This window comes from Dendrobates tinctorius, unplaced genomic scaffold, assembly GCF_039654945.1.
Source record: "Dendrobates tinctorius isolate UK_male_01 unplaced genomic scaffold, ASM3965494v1 ptg000165l, whole genome shotgun sequence".
Classification (NCBI taxonomy): domain Eukaryota; kingdom Metazoa; phylum Chordata; class Amphibia; order Anura; family Dendrobatidae; genus Dendrobates; species Dendrobates tinctorius.
In genome coordinates, this window is record NW_027361832.1 from 20,189,012 (window position 1) to 20,206,762 (window position 17,751).

At 54.8% G+C, this 17,751-nt stretch overlaps 9 non-coding genes and 3 pseudogenes across 9 annotated transcripts; all 12 read right to left on the reverse strand.

The window, feature by feature from the left end:
• Positions 1-924: 924 nt before the first annotated feature.
• On the reverse strand, positions 925-1,044 carry LOC141053388 (5S ribosomal RNA). The gene has a single exon (XR_012221127.1). It is a non-coding gene; the product is annotated as a 5S ribosomal RNA (ribosomal RNA).
• Positions 1,045-2,121: 1,077 nt separating this feature from the next.
• On the reverse strand, positions 2,122-2,240 carry LOC141053306 (5S ribosomal RNA). Its single transcript, XR_012221052.1, has one exon. It is a non-coding gene; the product is annotated as a 5S ribosomal RNA (ribosomal RNA).
• A 1,035-nt stretch (positions 2,241-3,275) lies between these two features.
• On the reverse strand, positions 3,276-3,385 carry LOC141053581 (5S ribosomal RNA; annotated as a pseudogene).
• Positions 3,386-4,035: 650 nt separating this feature from the next.
• On the reverse strand, positions 4,036-4,154 carry LOC141053570 (5S ribosomal RNA). Its single transcript, XR_012221209.1, has one exon. It is a non-coding gene; the product is annotated as a 5S ribosomal RNA (ribosomal RNA).
• Positions 4,155-6,495: 2,341 nt separating this feature from the next.
• Positions 6,496-6,615, reverse strand: LOC141053389 (5S ribosomal RNA). The gene has a single exon (XR_012221128.1). It is a non-coding gene; the product is annotated as a 5S ribosomal RNA (ribosomal RNA).
• Positions 6,616-7,692: 1,077 nt separating this feature from the next.
• On the reverse strand, positions 7,693-7,811 carry LOC141053582 (5S ribosomal RNA). The gene has a single exon (XR_012221210.1). It is a non-coding gene; the product is annotated as a 5S ribosomal RNA (ribosomal RNA).
• A 2,341-nt stretch (positions 7,812-10,152) lies between these two features.
• On the reverse strand, positions 10,153-10,272 carry LOC141053390 (5S ribosomal RNA). The gene has a single exon (XR_012221129.1). It is a non-coding gene; the product is annotated as a 5S ribosomal RNA (ribosomal RNA).
• Positions 10,273-11,349: 1,077 nt separating this feature from the next.
• On the reverse strand, positions 11,350-11,468 carry LOC141053591 (5S ribosomal RNA). Its single transcript, XR_012221211.1, has one exon. It is a non-coding gene; the product is annotated as a 5S ribosomal RNA (ribosomal RNA).
• A 1,035-nt stretch (positions 11,469-12,503) lies between these two features.
• LOC141053530 (5S ribosomal RNA) lies at positions 12,504-12,613 on the reverse strand (annotated as a pseudogene).
• A 650-nt stretch (positions 12,614-13,263) lies between these two features.
• On the reverse strand, positions 13,264-13,372 carry LOC141053494 (5S ribosomal RNA; annotated as a pseudogene).
• A 2,341-nt stretch (positions 13,373-15,713) lies between these two features.
• Positions 15,714-15,833, reverse strand: LOC141053327 (5S ribosomal RNA). The gene has a single exon (XR_012221071.1). It is a non-coding gene; the product is annotated as a 5S ribosomal RNA (ribosomal RNA).
• Positions 15,834-16,910: 1,077 nt separating this feature from the next.
• On the reverse strand, positions 16,911-17,029 carry LOC141053594 (5S ribosomal RNA). Its single transcript, XR_012221214.1, has one exon. It is a non-coding gene; the product is annotated as a 5S ribosomal RNA (ribosomal RNA).
• Between the last annotated feature and the right edge of the window lie 722 nt (positions 17,030-17,751).

Here is a 17,751-nt window from a genome sequence, read left to right on the forward strand (position 1 = left end):
TCTCTTCCTAAGCCAGGGTAGCGAGCCTTTAATCCCGCCTGTGACAAGGTGGCGTATCTTGAGGCCAATGGTGGCCGGGTCGGCGTGATGGGGGAAGGCTGGGGGGAAGGGCCCAGATCTCTGAGGCCTGGTTACCGGTACTCACGGCCACAACCGGAGGTATAGTTCCTCTCTCTCTAAGGCGGGGTTTAGCGGGGATAATTCTCTCAGAACGGGAGCGGGGAGCAGTCTCTGGGCACAGTCTCTCACGTCTCTCTTGTCGGTAAATCGGCCGCTTTCTCCTCGCAGGCTCCTCTCGGTACCCCTGCAAGTCACCCTGTGTCCTGCCTTCACTCCCTCTCTTCCCCAACTGCCACTTCAGCGCGTCCCCTGCTCCTTTTACCCTAGCCCCTCCCCCTGTTGCCCTGACAACCTCAGTCGCATGTCTCCCTTTGTAATTCCCCTGTTGTGCTTCCTTCAATAACTCTGATGGCGGTCCCCTTGGTTCCGGCCCAAACACTATATGGGGGTCCTCCTCCCCACACTAGTACTGAATTTGGGTCCTGGGCAGCCGTCTGATTGGGTTAGTTACACAAGCTTCTTTGCAGAAGAAGACGTTACTTCTGCCAGCCGGCCGGCCGGCCGGCCTCTAAAGATCATCCCCTGGGCGCCCGCTGAATGCCTGGCCCCTTAACGGCCCAGGATGCTTATGACGCCTTCATTTCCAGAAGGCAGGCCGAGGGGTCAATAAGCACTCTTAGCTGCGGCAAGGAGCTTGGTGTGAGGCATGCGAGGAGGCGTGGTAGCGTCCCTAGCTGCAAACCATCTCAGAGGCATCAGAGGCATTATGCGGCTTGGGGCTTCCAGCTTAGGTAATGTTGGTGTCTGATAAGGCGCCCCTGTATACTAGCCGAGCTGGGCCAGGGAGCAAAATGTCATCAAAATGGTCTACAGCACTCGGTGTTCCCAGGAGGTCTCCCATCCAAGTACTGTCCAAGCCCATCCCCGCTTTGCTTCCGAGTTCGGACGAGATCGGGCGTATCCAGGGTGGTATGGCCAGTAGACACGGCTTGGTCCATCGCCTGGCCAGCCTGCCTCAGGCTCGCATGGTGGCGAGAACTCTGACCATGTGGAGGCGGGCTCCGAAGGGCCGATGCAAAGGCTGGGCCGCCCCTACAGTCTTTGTTTGTTTTGCAGTGAAACCACGCGCCGCAGCAGGGCCCGAGCATCATTTGTCTTTAAATATGGCTCCACGCAGGGTCTCCTGCAGGCTAAACCATTCATCTGGGGGGACGTGACAGAAGGCGCAAGCTGGAGCAGCCGCAACTTGAGGCGGATTGAGACGTCCAGGAGCGAATGAAGGAAGAGGGTGAGATAGAATCATAGAATCGTAGAGTTGGAAGGGACCTCCTGGGCCATCTGGTCCAACCCCCTGCTCAAAGCAGGATTCGCTAAATCATCCCAGTCAGATGTCTGTCCAGCCTCTGTTTGAAGACTTCCATTGAAGGAGAACTCACCACTTCTCGTGGCAGCCTGTTCCACTCATTGATCACTCTAACTGTTAAAAATTTTTTTCTAATATCTAATCTGTGTCTCCTCCCATTCAGTTTCATCCCATTGCTTCTAGTCTTTCCTTGTGCAAATGAGAATAAAGTTGATCCTTCTACAATGTGACAGCCCTTTAGATATTTGTAGACAGCTATTAAGTCTCCTCTCAGTCTTCTCTTTTGCAAACTAAACATTCCCAAATCCTGCAACCTTTCCTCATAAGACAGGGTTTGCAGACCGGTCACCATTCTGGTTGCCAGTGACTGTGTGCTGCTCTTCAGGGGGGTCGTGTTGCCTGCAAAGGTGTCCTGCTTGCTTCGGCCTGTAAACTGGCCTCCAGGTTGCCGGCGGATGCCCCCAAGCCCGCGGGAGGCGCTGGTCCTGTTGAAAGGAAGCCTAGTATTAAAAGTAAATAAGCAACAATGCTGGAGGCCCACGGTGATGAGAAGGATGCTGGCAGTTTGCACGGACGAAATAGCGCAAGAGAGAAAGCAAATGAAAAGAGGAAAGAAGCATGTGTGCCCTTGTGAAAGGGAATGGAAAAAAGGCATAGAGGACAGTGACCCCTGCTGGTGGAAGGAAGGAAAAAGCAAAAGCCTACAGAACCTGGTATTCCCAGGCGGTCTCCCATCCAAGTACTAACCAGGCCCGACCCTGCTTAGCTTCCGAGATCAGACGAGATCGGGCGTGTTCAGGGTGGTGTGGCCGTAGGCAGAGACAGGCTTCTCACTTGCTGCTTTTCTACTATGCAGTCTGGCTGCCGGCTGCCCTGTCCAGTGCTCAGCAAGAAAAAAATGCAGAGCTGGAAATGAACCCGGTCTAAAGGAGCGCACCTGTTCCTTAATCACGCCTGGCTGGCGCTCCTTTTTGGACTGTCTCACTTATCGCCAGTGCTCAGCAAGAGGCCCTTTTGTAATTTCCTTTCTCTTCACTTTTTTGCTGGCTCTCTTAAAGGGGTTGTAGGCAGAACGCCCCGCTCAGAGCCGCTGAGCTCACTGATCGGCTGCTGACGTGACGTCAGCGTCGCAGCCAATGCCACAGACCTGGAGCAGCGGTGAGACTCTCCGGTGGACCCGGGTAGGGTGAGTACAGGGCGGTTTGTTGCTTTCTAAAAGCCTGCAACCTGGGAAGAACGTTTAATGAAAGGGAACAACCCCTTTGACTGTCTGCAGCGCGCCACACCTAGGAAGCGCACAGTCACTTGCAAGCGAGCACGCACATATGCTTGCACATGGCCACACCTCCTATTTGCCCCTGCAGCCTCAGCGCCAGCAAGTGTCAGACTGTCCTGTCTGTCTTATTATCATTAATATTTGCGTGCCTTAGCAGGAAAATACCCCCAATTCCCTCCCGCTCCTTCCTAGTACTGAATTTGGGTCCTGGGCAGCCGTTTGATTGGGTTAGTTACACAAGCTTCTTTGCAGAAGAAGACGTTACTTCTGCCGGCCGGACGTCCTCTAAAAATCATCCCCTGGGCGCCCGCTGAATGCCTGGCCCCTTAACGGCCCAGGATGCTTATGACGCCATCATTTCCAGAAGGCAGGCTGAGGGATCAATAAGCACTCTTAGCCGCGGCAAGGAGCTCGGTGTGAGGCATGCGAGGAGGCGTGGTAGCGTCCCTAGCTGCAAACCATCTCAGAGGCATCAGAGGCATTATGCGGCTTGGGGCTTCCAGCTTATGTTGGTGTCTGATAAGACGCCCCTGTATACTAGCCGAGCTGGGCCAGGGAGCAAAATGTCATCAAAATGGTCTACAGCACTCGGTGTTCCCAGGAGGTCTACCATCCAAGTACTGTCCAAGCCCATCCCCACTTTGCTTCCGAGTTCGGGCGTATCCAGGGTGGTATGGCCAGTAGACACGGCTTGGTCCATCGCCTGGCCAGCCTGCCTCAGGCTCGCGTGGTGGCGAGAACTCTGACCATGTGGAGGCGGGCTCCGAAGGGCCGATGCAAAGGCTGGGCCGCCCCTACAGTCTTTGTTTGTTTTGCAGTGAAACCACGCGCCGCAGCAGGGCCCGAGCATCATTTGTCTTTAAATATGGCTCCACGCAGGGTCTCCTGCAGGATAAACCATTCATCTGGGGGGACGTGACAGAAGGAGCAAGCTTGAGGAGCCGCAACTTGAGGCGGATTGAGACGTCCAGGAGCGAATGAATGAAGAGGGTGAGATGGTTGCCAGTGACTGTGTGCTGCTCTTCAGGGGGGTCTTGTTGCCTGCAAAGGTGTCCTGCTTGCTTCGGCCTGTAAACTGGCCTCCAGGTTGCCGGCGGATGCCCCCAAGCCCGCGGGAGGCGCTGGTCCTGTTGAAAGGAAGCCTAGTATTAAAAGTAAATAAGCAACAATGCTGGAGGACCACGGTGATGAGAAGGATGCTGGCAGTTTGCACGGACGAAATAGCGCAAGAGAGAAAGCAAATGAAAAGAGGAAAGAAGCATGTGTGCCCTTGTGAAAGGGAATGGAAAAAAGGAATAGAGGACAGTGACCCCTGCTGGTGGAAGGAAAAAGCAAAAGCCTACAGCACCTGGTATTCCCAGGCGGTCTCCCATCCAAGTACTAACCAGGCCCGACCCTGCTTAGCTTCCGAGATCAGACGAGATCGGGCGTGTTCAGGGTGGTGTGGCCGTAGGCAGAGACAAGCTTCTCACTTGCTGCTTTTCTACTATGCAGTCTGGCTGCCGGCTGCCCTGTCCAGTGCTCAGCAAGAAAAAATTGCAGAGCTGGAAATGAACCCGGTCTAAAGGAGCGCACCTGTTCCTTAATCACGCCTGGCTGGCGCTCCTTTTTGGACTGTCTCACTTATCGCCAGTGCTCAGCAAGAGGCCCTTTTGTAATTTCCTTTCTCTTCACTTTTTTGCTGGCTCTCTTAAAGGGGTTGTAGGCAGAACGCCCCGCTCAGAGCCGCTGAGCTCACTGATCGGCTGCTGACGTGACATCAGCGTCGCAGCCAATGCCACAGACCTGGAGCAGCAGTGAGACTCTCCGGTGGACCCGGGTAGGGTGAGTACAGGGCGGTTTGTTGCTTTCTAAAAGCCTGCAACCTGGGAAGAACATTTAATGAAAGGGAACAACCCCTTTGACTGTCTGCAGCGCGCCACACCTAGGAAGCGCACAGTCACTTGCAAGCGAGCACGCACATATGCTTGCACATGGCCACACCTCCTATTTGCCCCTGCAGCCTCAGCGCCAGCAAGTGTCAGACTGTCCTGTCTGTCTTATTATCATTAATATTTGCATGCCTTAGCAGGAAAATGCCCCCAATTCCCTCCCGCTCCTTCCTAGTGTAGGGTCAGACAGGTTCGCAGGATGCAGTGACGAGACACTAAACGAATGGTGGTTTTCGAAATTACTTTTATAAAACCCTAGCCGAAGGGCTAGGCTGAACAAAACAAGGAATAAGTACAACACCAACAGTCCACGCAGGGACTCAACAATCTTAACCCAATATAGTTTCACTTAGCCTTCCAGGGACTGCTGGGTTCGGTAGCGTGGCCGCGTTGAGGTCGCTGAGGCGGCTGTCCTGAGGAAAGTGATGTCGGTGGGGGCAACAGGCCCTGAAGAAAATAATACCGTTGGGGGGCAACAAGCCCTGAAGAAAACGAGGACGTTGGGGCGCAACAGGTCCTGAAGAAAACGGGGATGTTGGGGCGCAACAGGCCCTGAAGGAAACGCTGCCGCTGGGGCGCAACAAGCCCTGAAGGAAACGCTGCCGCTGGGGCGCAACAGGCCCTGAAGGAAACGGGGACATTGGGGCGCAACAGGCCCTGAAGATAACGCTGCCGCTGGGGCGCAACAGGCCCTGAAGGAAACGCTGCCGCTGGGGCGCAACAGGCCCTGAAGAAAACGCCTCCGCTGGGGCACAACAGACCCTGAAGAAAACGCTGCCGCTGGGGTGCAACAGACCCTGAAGAAAACACTGCCGCTGGGGCGCAACAGGCCCTGAAGAAAGCAATGCCGTTGGGTCTCAACAGGCCCTGAAGTAAATGATGGAGGTGGCGCGCGGTGATGACGCAGTTCCCCAGAAAGGCCTGTAGCCGTCCTTTACCAAGGAGTCTCTTCCTAAGCCAGGGTAGCGAGCTTTTAATCCCGCCTGTGACAAGGTGGCATATCTTGAGGCCAATGGTGGCCGGGTCGGCGTGATGGGGGAAGGCTGGGGGGAAGGGCCCAGATCTCTGAGGCCTGGTTACCGGTACTCACGGCCACAACCGGAGGTATAGTTCCTCTCTCTCTAAGGCGGGGTTTAGCGGGGATAATTCTCTCAGAACGGGAGCGGGGAGCAGTCTCTGGGCACAGTCTCTCACGTCTCTCTTGTCGGTAAATCGGCCGCTTTCTCCTCGCAGGCTCCTCTCGGTACCCCTGCAAGTCACCCTGTGTCCTGCCTTCACTCCCTCTCTTCCCCAACTGCCACTTCAGCGCGTCCCCTGCTCCTTTTACCCTAGCCCCTCCCCCTGTTGCCCTGACAACCTCAGTCGCATGTCTCCCTTTGTAATTCCCCTGTTGTGCTTCCTTCAATAACTCTGATGGCGGTCCCCTTGGTTCCGGCCCAAACACTATATGGGGGTCCTCCTCCCCACACTAGTACTGAATTTGGGTCCTGGGCAGCCGTCTGATTGGGTTAGTTACACAAGCTTCTTTGCAGAAGAAGACGTTACTTCTGCCAGCCGGCCGGCCGGCCTCTAAAGATCATCCCCTGGGCGCCCGCTGAATGCCTGGCCCCTTAACGGCCCAGGATGCTTATGATGCCTTCATTTCCAGAAGGCAGGCCGAGGGGTCAATAAGCACTCTTAGCTGCGGCAAGGAGCTTGGTGTGAGGCATGCGAGGAGGCGTGGTAGCGTCCCTAGCTGCAAACCATCTCAGAGGCATCAGAGGCATTATGCGGCTTGGGGCTTCCAGCTTAGGTAATGTTGGTGTCTGATAAGGCGCCCCTGTATACTAGCCGAGCTGGGCCAGGGAGCAAAATGTCATCAAAATGGTCTACAGCACTCGGTGTTCCCAGGAGGTCTCCCATCCAAGTACTGTCCAAGCCCATCCCCGCTTTGCTTCCGAGTTCGGACGAGATCGGGCGTATCCAGGGTGGTATGGCCAGTAGACACGGCTTGGTCCATCGCCTGGCCAGCCTGCCTCAGGCTCGCATGGTGGCGAGAACTCTGACCATGTGGAGGCGGGCTCCGAAGGGCCGATGCAAAGGCTGGGCCGCCCCTACAGTCTTTGTTTGTTTTGCAGTGAAACCACGCGCCGCAGCAGGGCCCGAGCATCATTTGTCTTTAAATATGGCTCCACGCAGGGTCTCCTGCAGGCTAAACCATTCATCTGGGGGGACGTGACAGAAGGCGCAAGCTGGAGCAGCCGCAACTTGAGGCGGATTGAGACGTCCAGGAGCGAATGAAGGAAGAGGGTGAGATAGAATCATAGAATCTTAGAGTTGGAAGGGACCTCCTGGGCCATCTGGTCCAACCCCCTGCTCAAAGCAGGATTCGCTAAATCATCCCAGTCAGATGTCTGTCCAGCCTCTGTTTGAAGACTTCCATTGAAGGAGAACTCACCACTTCTCGTGGCAGCCTGTTCCACTCATTGATCACTCTAACTGTTAAAAAAAATTTTCTAATATCTAATCTGTGTCTCCTCCCATTCAGTTTCATCACATTGCTTCTAGTCTTTCCTTGTGCAAATGAGAATAAAGTTGATCCTTCTACAATGTGACAGCCCTTTAGATATTTGTAGACAGCTATTAAGTCTCCTCTCAGTCTTCTCTTTTGCAAACTAAACATTCCCAAATCCTGCAACCTTTCCTCATAAGACAGGGTTTGCAGACCGGTCACCATTCTGGTTGCCAGTGACTGTGTGCTGCTCTTCAGGGGGGTCGTGTTGCCTGCAAAGGTGTCCTGCTTGCTTCGGCCTGTAAACTGGCCTCCAGGTTGCCGGCGGATGCCCCCAAGCCCGCGGGAGGCGCTGGTCCTGTTGAAAGGAAGCCTAGTATTAAAAGTAAATAAGCAACAATGCTGGAGGCCCACGGTGATGAGAAGGATGCTGGCAGTTTGCACGGACGAAATAGCGCAAGAGAGAAAGCAAATGAAAAGAGGAAAGAAGCATGTGTGCCCTTGTGAAAGGGAATGGAAAAAAGGCATAGAGGACAGTGACCCCTGCTGGTGGAAGGAAGGAAAAAGCAAAAGCCTACAGCACCTGGTATTCCCAGGCGGTCTCCCATCCAAGTACTAACCAGGCCCGACCCTGCTTAGCTTCCGAGATCAGACGAGATCGGGCGTGTTCAGGGTGGTGTGGCCGTAGGCAGAGACAGGCTTCTCACTTGCTGCTTTTCTACTATGCAGTCTGGCTGCCGGCTGCCCTGTCCAGTGCTCAGCAAGAAAAAAATGCAGAGCTGGAAATGAACCCGGTCTAAAGGAGCGCACCTGTTCCTTAATCACGCCTGGCTGGCGCTCCTTTTTGGACTGTCTCACTTATCGCCAGTGCTCAGCAAGAGGCCCTTTTGTAATTTCCTTTCTCTTCACTTTTTTGCTGGCTCTCTTAAAGGGGTTGTAGGCAGAACGCCCCGCTCAGAACCGCTGAGCTCACTGATCGGCTGCTGACGTGACATCAGCGTCGCAGCCAATGCCACAGACCTGGAGCAGCAGTGAGACTCTCCGGTGGACCCGGGTAGGGTGAGTACAGGGCGGTTTGTTGCTTTCTAAAAGCCTGCAACCTGGGAAGAACATTTAATGAAAGGGAACAACCCCTTTGACTGTCTGCAGCGCGCCACACCTAGGAAGCGCACAGTCACTTGCAAGCGAGCACGCACATATGCTTGCACATGGCCACACCTCCTATTTGCCCCTGCAGCCTCAGCGCCAGCAAGTGTCAGACTGTCCTGTCTGTCTTATTATCATTAATATTTGCGTGCCTTAGCAGGAAAATGCCCCCAATTCCCTCCCGCTCCTTCCTAGTGTAGGGTCGGACAGGTTCGCAGGATGCAGTGACGAGACACTAAACGAATGGTGGTTTTCGAAATTACTTTTATAAAACCCTAGCCGAAGGGCTAGGCTGAACAAAACAAGGAATAAGTACAACACCAACAGTCCACGCAGGGACTCAACAATCTTAACCCAATATAGTTTCACTTAGCCTTCCAGGGACTGCTGGGTTCGGTAGCGTGGCCGCGTTGAGGTCGCTGAGGCGGCTGTCCTGAGGAAAGTGATGTCGGTGGGGGCAACAGGCCCTGAAGAAAATAATTCCGTTGGGGGGCAACAAGCCCTGAAGAAAACGAGGACGTTGGGGCGCAACAGGTCCTGAAGAAAACGGGGACGTTGGGGCGCAACAGGCCCTGAAGGAAACGCTGCCGCTGGGGCGCAACAAGCCCTGAAGGAAACGCTGCCGCTGGGGCGCAACAGGCCCTGAAGGAAACGGGGACATTGGGGCGCAACAGGCCCTGAAGATAACGCTGCCGCTGGGGCGCAACAGGCCCTGAAGGAAACGCTGCCGCTGGGGCGCAACAGGCCCTGAAGAAAACGCCTCCGCTGGGGCACAACAGGCCCTGAAGAAAACGCTGCCGCTGGGGTGCAACAGGCCCTGAAGAAAACACTGCCGCTGGGGCGCAACAGGCCCTGAAGAAAGCAATGCCGTTGGGTCTCAACAGGCCCTGAAGTAAATGATGGAGGTGGCGCGCGGTGATGACGCAGTTCCCCAGAAAGGCCTGTAGCCGTCCTTTACCAAGGAGTCTCTTCCTAAGCCAGGGTAGCGAGCCTTTAATCCCGCCTGTGACAAGGTGGCGTATCTTGAGGCCAATGGTGGCCGGGTCGGCGTGATGGGGGAAGGCTGGGGGGAAGGGCCCAGATCTCTGAGGCCTGGTTACCGGTACTCACGGCCACAACCGGAGGTATAGTTCCTCTCTCTCTAAGGCGGGGTTTAGCGGGGATAATTCTCTCAGAACGGGAGCGGGGAGCAGTCTCTGGGCACAGTCTCTCACGTCTCTCTTGTCGGTAAATCGGCCGCTTTCTCCTCGCAGGCTCCTCTCGGTACCCCTGCAAGTCACCCTGTGTCCTGCCTTCACTCCCTCTCTTCCCCAACTGCCACTTCAGCGCGTCCCCTGCTCCTTTTACCCTAGCCCCTCCCCCTGTTGCCCTGACAACCTCAGTCGCATGTCTCCCTTTGTAATTCCCCTGTTGTGCTTCCTTCAATAACTCTGATGGCGGTCCCCTTGGTTCCGGCCCAAACACTATATGGGGGTCCTCCTCCCCACACTAGTACTGAATTTGGGTCCTGGGCAGCCGTCTGATTGGGTTAGTTACACAAGCTTCTTTGCAGAAGAAGACGTTACTTCTGCCAGCCGGCCGGCCGGCCTCTAAAGATCATCCCCTGGGAGCCCGCTGAATGCCTGGCCCCTTAACGGCCCAGGATGCTTATGACGCCTTCATTTCCAGAAGGCAGGCCGAGGGGTCAATAAGCACTCTTAGCTGCGGCAAGGAGCTTGGTGTGAGGCATGCGAGGAGGCGTGGTAGCGTCCCTAGCTGCAAACCATCTCAGAGGCATCAGAGGCATTATGCGGCTTGGGGCTTCCAGCTTAGGTAATGTTGGTGTCTGATAAGGCGCCCCTGTATACTAGCCGAGCTGGGCCAGGGAGCAAAATGTCATCAAAATGGTCTACAGCACTCGGTGTTCCCAGGAGGTCTCCCATCCAAGTACTGTCCAAGCCCATCCCCGCTTTGCTTCCGAGTTCGGACGAGATCGGGCGTATCCAGGGTGGTATGGCCAGTAGACACGGCTTGGTCCATCGCCTGGCCAGCCTGCCTCAGGCTCGCATGGTGGCGAGAACTCTGACCATGTGGAGGCGGGCTCCGAAGGGCCGATGCAAAGGCTGGGCCGCCCCTACAGTCTTTGTTTGTTTTGCAGTGAAACCACGCGCCGCAGCAGGGCCCGAGCATCATTTGTCTTTAAATATGGCTCCACGCAGGGTCTCCTGCAGGCTAAACCATTCATCTGGGGGGACGTGACAGAAGGCGCAAGCTGGAGCAGCCGCAACTTGAGGCGGATTGAGACGTCCAGGAGCGAATGAAGGAAGAGGGTGAGATAGAATCATAGAATCGTAGAGTTGGAAGGGACCTCCTGGGCCATCTGGTCCAACCCCCTGCTCAAAGCAGGATTCGCTAAATCATCCCAGTCAGATGTCTGTCCAGCCTCTGTTTGAAGACTTCCATTGAAGGAGAACTCACCACTTCTCGTGGCAGCCTGTTCCACTCATTGATCACTCTAACTGTTAAAAAATTTTTTCTAATATCTAATCTGTGTCTCCTCCCATTCAGTTTCATCCCATTGCTTCTAGTCTTTCCTTGTGCAAATGAGAATAAAGTTGATCCTTCTACAATGTGACAGCCCTTTAGATATTTGTAGACAGCTATTAAGTCTCCTCTCAGTCTTCTCTTTTGCAAACTAAACATTCCCAAATCCTGCAACCTTTCCTCATAAGACAGGGTTTGCAGACCGGTCACCATTCTGGTTGCCAGTGACTGTGTGCTGCTCTTCAGGGGGGTCGTGTTGCCTGCAAAGGTGTCCTGCTTGCTTCGGCCTGTAAACTGGCCTCCAGGTTGCCGGCGGATGCCCCCAAGCCCGCGGGAGGCGCTGGTCCTGTTGAAAGGAAGCCTAGTATTAAAAGTAAATAAGCAACAATGCTGGAGGCCCACGGTGATGAGAAGGATGCTGGCAGTTTGCACGGACGAAATAGCGCAAGAGAGAAAGCAAATGAAAAGAGGAAAGAAGCATGTGTGCCCTTGTGAAAGGGAATGGAAAAAAGGCATAGAGGACAGTGACCCCTGCTGGTGGAAGGAAGGAAAAAGCAAAAGCCTACAGCACCTGGTATTCCCAGGCGGTCTCCCATCCAAGTACTAACCAGGCCCGACCCTGCTTAGCTTCCGAGATCAGACGAGATCGGGCGTGTTCAGGGTGGTGTGGCCGTAGGCAGAGACAGGCTTCTCACTTGCTGCTTTTCTACTATGCAGTCTGGCTGCCGGCTGCCCTGTCCAGTGCTCAGCAAGAAAAAAATGCAGAGCTGGAAATGAACCCGGTCTAAAGGAGCGCACCTGTTCCTTAATCACGCCTGGCTGGCGCTCCTTTTTGGACTGTCTCACTTATCGCCAGTGCTCAGCAAGAGGCCCTTTTGTAATTTCCTTTCTCTTCACTTTTTTGCTGGCTCTCTTAAAGGGGTTGTAGGCAGAACGCCCCGCTCAGAGCCGCTGAGCTCACTGATCGGCTGCTGACGTGACGTCAGCGTCGCAGCCAATGCCACAGACCTGGAGCAGCGGTGAGACTCTCCGGTGGACCCGGGTAGGGTGAGTACAGGGCGGTTTGTTGCTTTCTAAAAGCCTGCAACCTGGGAAGAACGTTTAATGAAAGGGAACAACCCCTTTGACTGTCTGCAGCGCGCCACACCTAGGAAGCGCACAGTCACTTGCAAGCGAGCACGCACATATGCTTGCACATGGCCACACCTCCTATTTGCCCCTGCAGCCTCAGCGCCAGCAAGTGTCAGACTGTCCTGTCTGTCTTATTATCATTAATATTTGCGTGCCTTAGCAGGAAAATACCCCCAATTCCCTCCCGCTCCTTCCTAGTACTGAATTTGGGTCCTGGGCAGCCGTTTGATTGGGTTAGTTACACAAGCTTCTTTGCAGAAGAAGACGTTACTTCTGCCGGCCGGACGTCCTCTAAAAATCATCCCCTGGGCGCCCGCTGAATGCCTGGCCCCTTAACGGCCCAGGATGCTTATGACGCCATCATTTCCAGAAGGCAGGCTGAGGGATCAATAAGCACTCTTAGCCGCGGCAAGGAGCTCGGTGTGAGGCATGCGAGGAGGCGTGGTAGCGTCCCTAGCTGCAAACCATCTCAGAGGCATCAGAGGCATTATGCGGCTTGGGGCTTCCAGCTTATGTTGGTGTCTGATAAGGCGCCCCTGTATACTAGCCGAGCTGGGCCAGGGAGCAAAATGTCATCAAAATGGTCTACAGCACTCGGTGTTCCCAGGAGGTCTACCATCCAAGTACTGTCCAAGCCCATCCCCGCTTTGCTTCCGAGTTCGGGCGTATCCAGGGTGGTATGGCCAGTAGACACGGCTTGGTCCATCGCCTGGCCAGCCTGCCTCAGGCTCGCGTGGTGGCGAGAACTCTGACCATGTGGAGGCGGGCTCCGAAGGGCCGATGCAAAGGCTGGGCCGACCCTACAGTCTTTGTTTGTTTTGCAGTGAAACCACGCGCCGCAGCAGGGCCCGAGCATCATTTGTCTTTAAATATGGCTCCACGCAGGGTCTCCTGCAGGATAAACCATTCATCTGGGGGGACGTGACAGAAGGAGCAAGCTTGAGGAGCCGCAACTTGAGGCGGATTGAGACGTCCAGGAGCGAATGAAGGAAGAGGGTGAGATGGTTGCCAGTGACTGTGTGCTGCTCTTCAGGGGGGTCTTGTTGCCTGCAAAGGTGTCCTGCTTGCTTCGGCCTGTAAACTGGCCTCCAGGTTGCCGGCGGATGCCCCCAAGCCCGCGGGAGGCGCTGGTCCTGTTGAAAGGAAGCCTAGTATTAAAAGTAAATAAGCAACAATGCTGGAGGACCACGGTGATGAGAAGGATGCTGGCAGTTTGCACGGACGACATAGCGCAAGAGAGAAAGCAAATGAAAAGAGGAAAGAAGCATGTGTGCCCTTGTGAAAGGGAATGGAAAAAAGGAATAGAGGACAGTGACCCCTGCTGGTGGAAGGAAAAAGCAAAAGCCTACAGCACCTGGTATTCCCAGGCGGTCTCCCATCCAAGTACTAACCAGGCCCGACCCTGCTTAGCTTCCGAGATCAGGCGTGTTCAGGGTGCTGTGGCCGTAGGCAGAGACAAGCTTCTCACTTGCTGCTTTTCTACTATGCAGTCTGGCTGCCAGCTGCCCTGTCCAGTGCTCAGCAAGAAAAAATTGCAGAGCTGGAAATGAACCCGGTCTAAAGGAGCGCACCTGTTCCTTAATCACGCCTGGCTGGCGCTCCTTTTTGGACTGTCTCACTTATCGCCAGTGCTCAGCAAGAGGCCCTTTTGTAATTTCCTTTCTCTTCACTTTTTTGCTGGCTCTCTTAAAGGGGTTGTAGGCAGAACGCCCCGCTCAGAGCCGCTGAGCTCACTGATCGGCTGCTGACGTGACATCAGCGTCGCAGCCAATGCCACAGACCTGGAGCAGCAGTGAGACTCTCCGGTGGACCCGGGTAGGGTGAGTACAGGGCGGTTTGTTGCTTTCTAAAAGCCTGCAACCTGGGAAGAACATTTAATGAAAGGGAACAACCCCTTTGACTGTCTGCAGCGCGCCACACCTAGGAAGCGCACAGTCACTTGCAAGCGAGCACGCACATATGCTTGCACATGGCCACACCTCCTATTTGCCCCTGCAGCCTCAGCGCCAGCAAGTGTCAGACTGTCCTGTCTGTCTTATTATCATTAATATTTGCATGCCTTAGCAGGAAAATGCCCCCAATTCCCTCCCGCTCCTTCCTAGTGTAGGGTCAGACAGGTTCGCAGGATGCAGTGACGAGACACTAAACGAATGGTGGTTTTCGAAATTACTTTTATAAAACCCTAGCCGAAGGGCTAGGCTGAACAAAACAAGGAATAAGTACAACACCAACAGTCCACGCAGGGACTCAACAATCTTAACCCAATATAGTTTCACTTAGCCTTCCAGGGACTGCTGGGTTCGGTAGCGTGGCCGCGTTGAGGTCGCTGAGGCGGCTGTCCTGAGGAAAGTGATGTCGGTGGGGGCAACAGGCCCTGAAGAAAATAATACCGTTGGGGGGCAACAAGCCCTGAAGAAAACGAGGACGTTGGGGCGCAACAGGTCCTGAAGAAAACGGGGATGTTGGGGCGCAACAGGCCCTGAAGGAAACGCTGCCACTGGGGCGCAACAAGCCCTGAAGGAAACGCTGCCGCTGGGGCGCAACAGGCCCTGAAGGAAACGGGGACATTGGGGCGCAACAGGCCCTGAAGATAACGCTGCCGCTGGGGCGCAACAGGCCCTGAAGGAAACGCTGCCGCTGGGGCGCAACAGGCCCTGAAGAAAACGCCTCCGCTGGGGCACAACAGACCCTGAAGAAAACGCTGCCGCTGGGGTGCAACAGACCCTGAAGAAAACACTGCCGCTGGGGCGCAACAGGCCCTGAAGAAAGCAATGCCGTTGGGTCTCAACAGGCCCTGAAGTAAATGATGGAGGTGGCGCGCGGTGATGACGCAGTTCCCCAGAAAGGCCTGTAGCCGTCCTTTACCAAGGAGTCTCTTCCTAAGCCAGGGTAGCGAGCTTTTAATCCCGCCTGTGACAAGGTGGCGTATCTTGAGGCCAATGGTGGCCGGGTCGGCGTGATGGGGGAAGGCTGGGGGGAAGGGCCCAGATCTCTGAGGCCTGGTTACCGGTACTCACGGCCACAACCGGAGGTATAGTTCCTCTCTCTCTAAGGCGGGGTTTAGCGGGGATAATTCTCTCAGAACGGGAGCGGGGAGCAGTCTCTGGGCACAGTCTCTCACGTCTCTCTTGTCGGTAAATCGGCCGCTTTCTCCTCGCAGGCTCCTCTCGGTACCCCTGCAAGTCACCCTGTGTCCTGCCTTCACTCCCTCTCTTCCCCAACTGCCACTTCAGCGCGTCCCCTGCCCCTTTTACCCTAGCCCCTCCCCCTGTTGCCCTGACAACCTCAGTCGCATGTCTCCCTTTGTAATTCCCCTGTTGTGCTTCCTTCAATAACTCTGATGGCGGTCCCCTTGGTTCCGGCCCAAACACTATATGGGGGTCCTCCTCCCCACACTAGTACTGAATTTGGGTCCTGGGCAGCCGTCTGATTGGGTTAGTTACACAAGCTTCTTTGCAGAAGAAGACGTTACTTCTGCCAGCCGGCCGGCCGGCCTCTAAAGATCATCCCCTGGGCGCCCGCTGAATGCCTGGCCCCTTAACGGCCCAGGATGCTTATGACGCCTTCATTTCCAGAAGGCAGGCCGAGGGGTCAATAAGCACTCTTAGCTGCGGCAAGGAGCTTGGTGTGAGGCATGCGAGGAGGCGTGGTAGCGTCCCTAGCTGCAAACCATCTCAGAGGCATCAGAGGCATTATGCGGCTTGGGGCTTCCAGCTTAGGTAATGTTGGTGTCTGATAAGGCGCCCCTGTATACTAGCCGAGCTGGGCCAGGGAGCAAAATGTCATCAAAATGGTCTACAGCACTTGGTGTTCCCAGGAGGTCTCCCATCCAAGTACTGTCCAAGCCCATCCCCGCTTTGCTTCCGAGTTCGGACGAGATCGGGCGTATCCAGGGTGGTATGGCCAGTAGACACGGCTTGGTCCATCGCCTGGCCAGCCTGCCTCAGGCTCGCATGGTGGCGAGAACTCTGACCATGTGGAGGCGGGCTCCGAAGGGCCGATGCAAAGGCTGGGCCGCCCCTACAGTCTTTGTTTGTTTTGCAGTGAAACCACGCGCCGCAGCAGGGCCCGAGCATCATTTGTCTTTAAATATGGCTCCACGCAGGGTCTCCTGCAGGCTAAACCATTCATCTGGGGGGACGTGACAGAAGGCGCAAGCTGGAGCAGCCGCAACTTGAGGCGGATTGAGACGTCCAGGAGCGAATGAAGGAAGAGGGTGAGATAGAATCATAGAATCTTAGAGTTGGAAGGGACCTCCTGGGCCATCTGGTCCAACCCCCTGCTCAAAGCAGGATTCGCTAAATCATCCCAGTCAGATGTCTGTCCAGCCTCTGTTTGAAGACTTCCATAGAAGGAGAACTCACCACTTCTCGTGGCAGCCTGTTCCACTCATTGATCACTCTAACTGTTAAAAAAAATTTTCTAATATCTAATCTGTGTCTCCTCCCATTCAGTTTCATCACATTGCTTCTAGTCTTTCCTTGTGCAAATGAGAATAAAGTTGATCCTTCTACAATGTGACAGCCCTTTAGATATTTGTAGACAGCTATTAAGTCTCCTCTCAGTCTTCTCTTTTGCAAACTAAACATTCCCAAATCCTGCAACCTTTCCTCATAAGACAGGGTTTGCAGACCGGTCACCATTCTGGTTGCCAGTGACTGTGTGCTGCTCTTCAGGGGGGTCGTGTTGCCTGCAAAGGTGTCCTGCTTGCTTCGGCCTGTAAACTGGCCTCCAGGTTGCCGGCGGATGCCCCCAAGCCCGCGGGAGGCGCTGGTCCTGTTGAAAGGAAGCCTAGTATTAAAAGTAAATAAGCAACAATGCTGGAGGCCCACGGTGATGAGAAGGATGCTGGCAGTTTGCACGGACGAAATAGCGCAAGAGAGAAAGCAAATGAAAAGAGGAAAGAAGCATGTGTTCCCTTGTGAAAGGGAATGGAAAAAAGGCATAGAGGACAGTGACCCCTGCTGGTGGAAGGAAGGAAAAAGCAAAAGCCTACAGCACCTGGTATTCCCAGGCGGTCTCCCATCCAAGTACTAACCAGGCCCGACCCTGCTTAGCTTCCGAGATCAGACGAGATCGGGCGTGTTCAGGGTGGTGTGGCCGTAGGCAGAGACAGGCTTCTCACTTGCTGCTTTTCTACTATGCAGTCTGGCTGCCGGCTGCCCTGTCCAGTGCTCAGCAAGAAAAAAATGCAGAGCTGGAAATGAACCCGGTCTAAAGGAGCGCACCTGTTCCTTAATCACGCCTGGCTGGCGCTCCTTTTTGGACTGTCTCACTTATCGCCAGTGCTCAGCAAGAGGCCCTTTTGTAATTTCCTTTGTCTTCACTTTTTTGCTGGCTCTCTTAAAGGGGTTGTAGGCAGAACGCCCCGCTCAGAGCCGCTGAGCTCACTGATCGGCTGCTGACGTGACGTCAGCGTCGCAGCCAATGCCACAGACCTGGAGCAGCGGTGAGACTCTCCGGTGGACCCGGGTAGGGTGAGTACAGGGCGGTTTGTTGCTTTCTAAAAGCCTGCAACCTGGGAAGAACGTTTAATGAAAGGGAACAACCCCTTTGACTGTCTGCAGCGCGCCACACCTAGGAAGCGCACAGTCACTTGCAAGCGAGCACGCACATATGCTTGCACATGGCCACACCTCCTATTTGCCCCTGTAGCCTCAGCGCCAGCAAGTGTCAGACTGTCCTGTCTGTCTTATTATCATTAATATTTGCGTGCCTTAGCAGGAAAATACCCCCAATTCCCTCCCGCTCCTTCCTAGTACTGAATTTGGGTCCTGGGCAGCCGTTTGATTGGGTTAGTTACACAAGCTTCTTTGCAGAAGAAGACGTT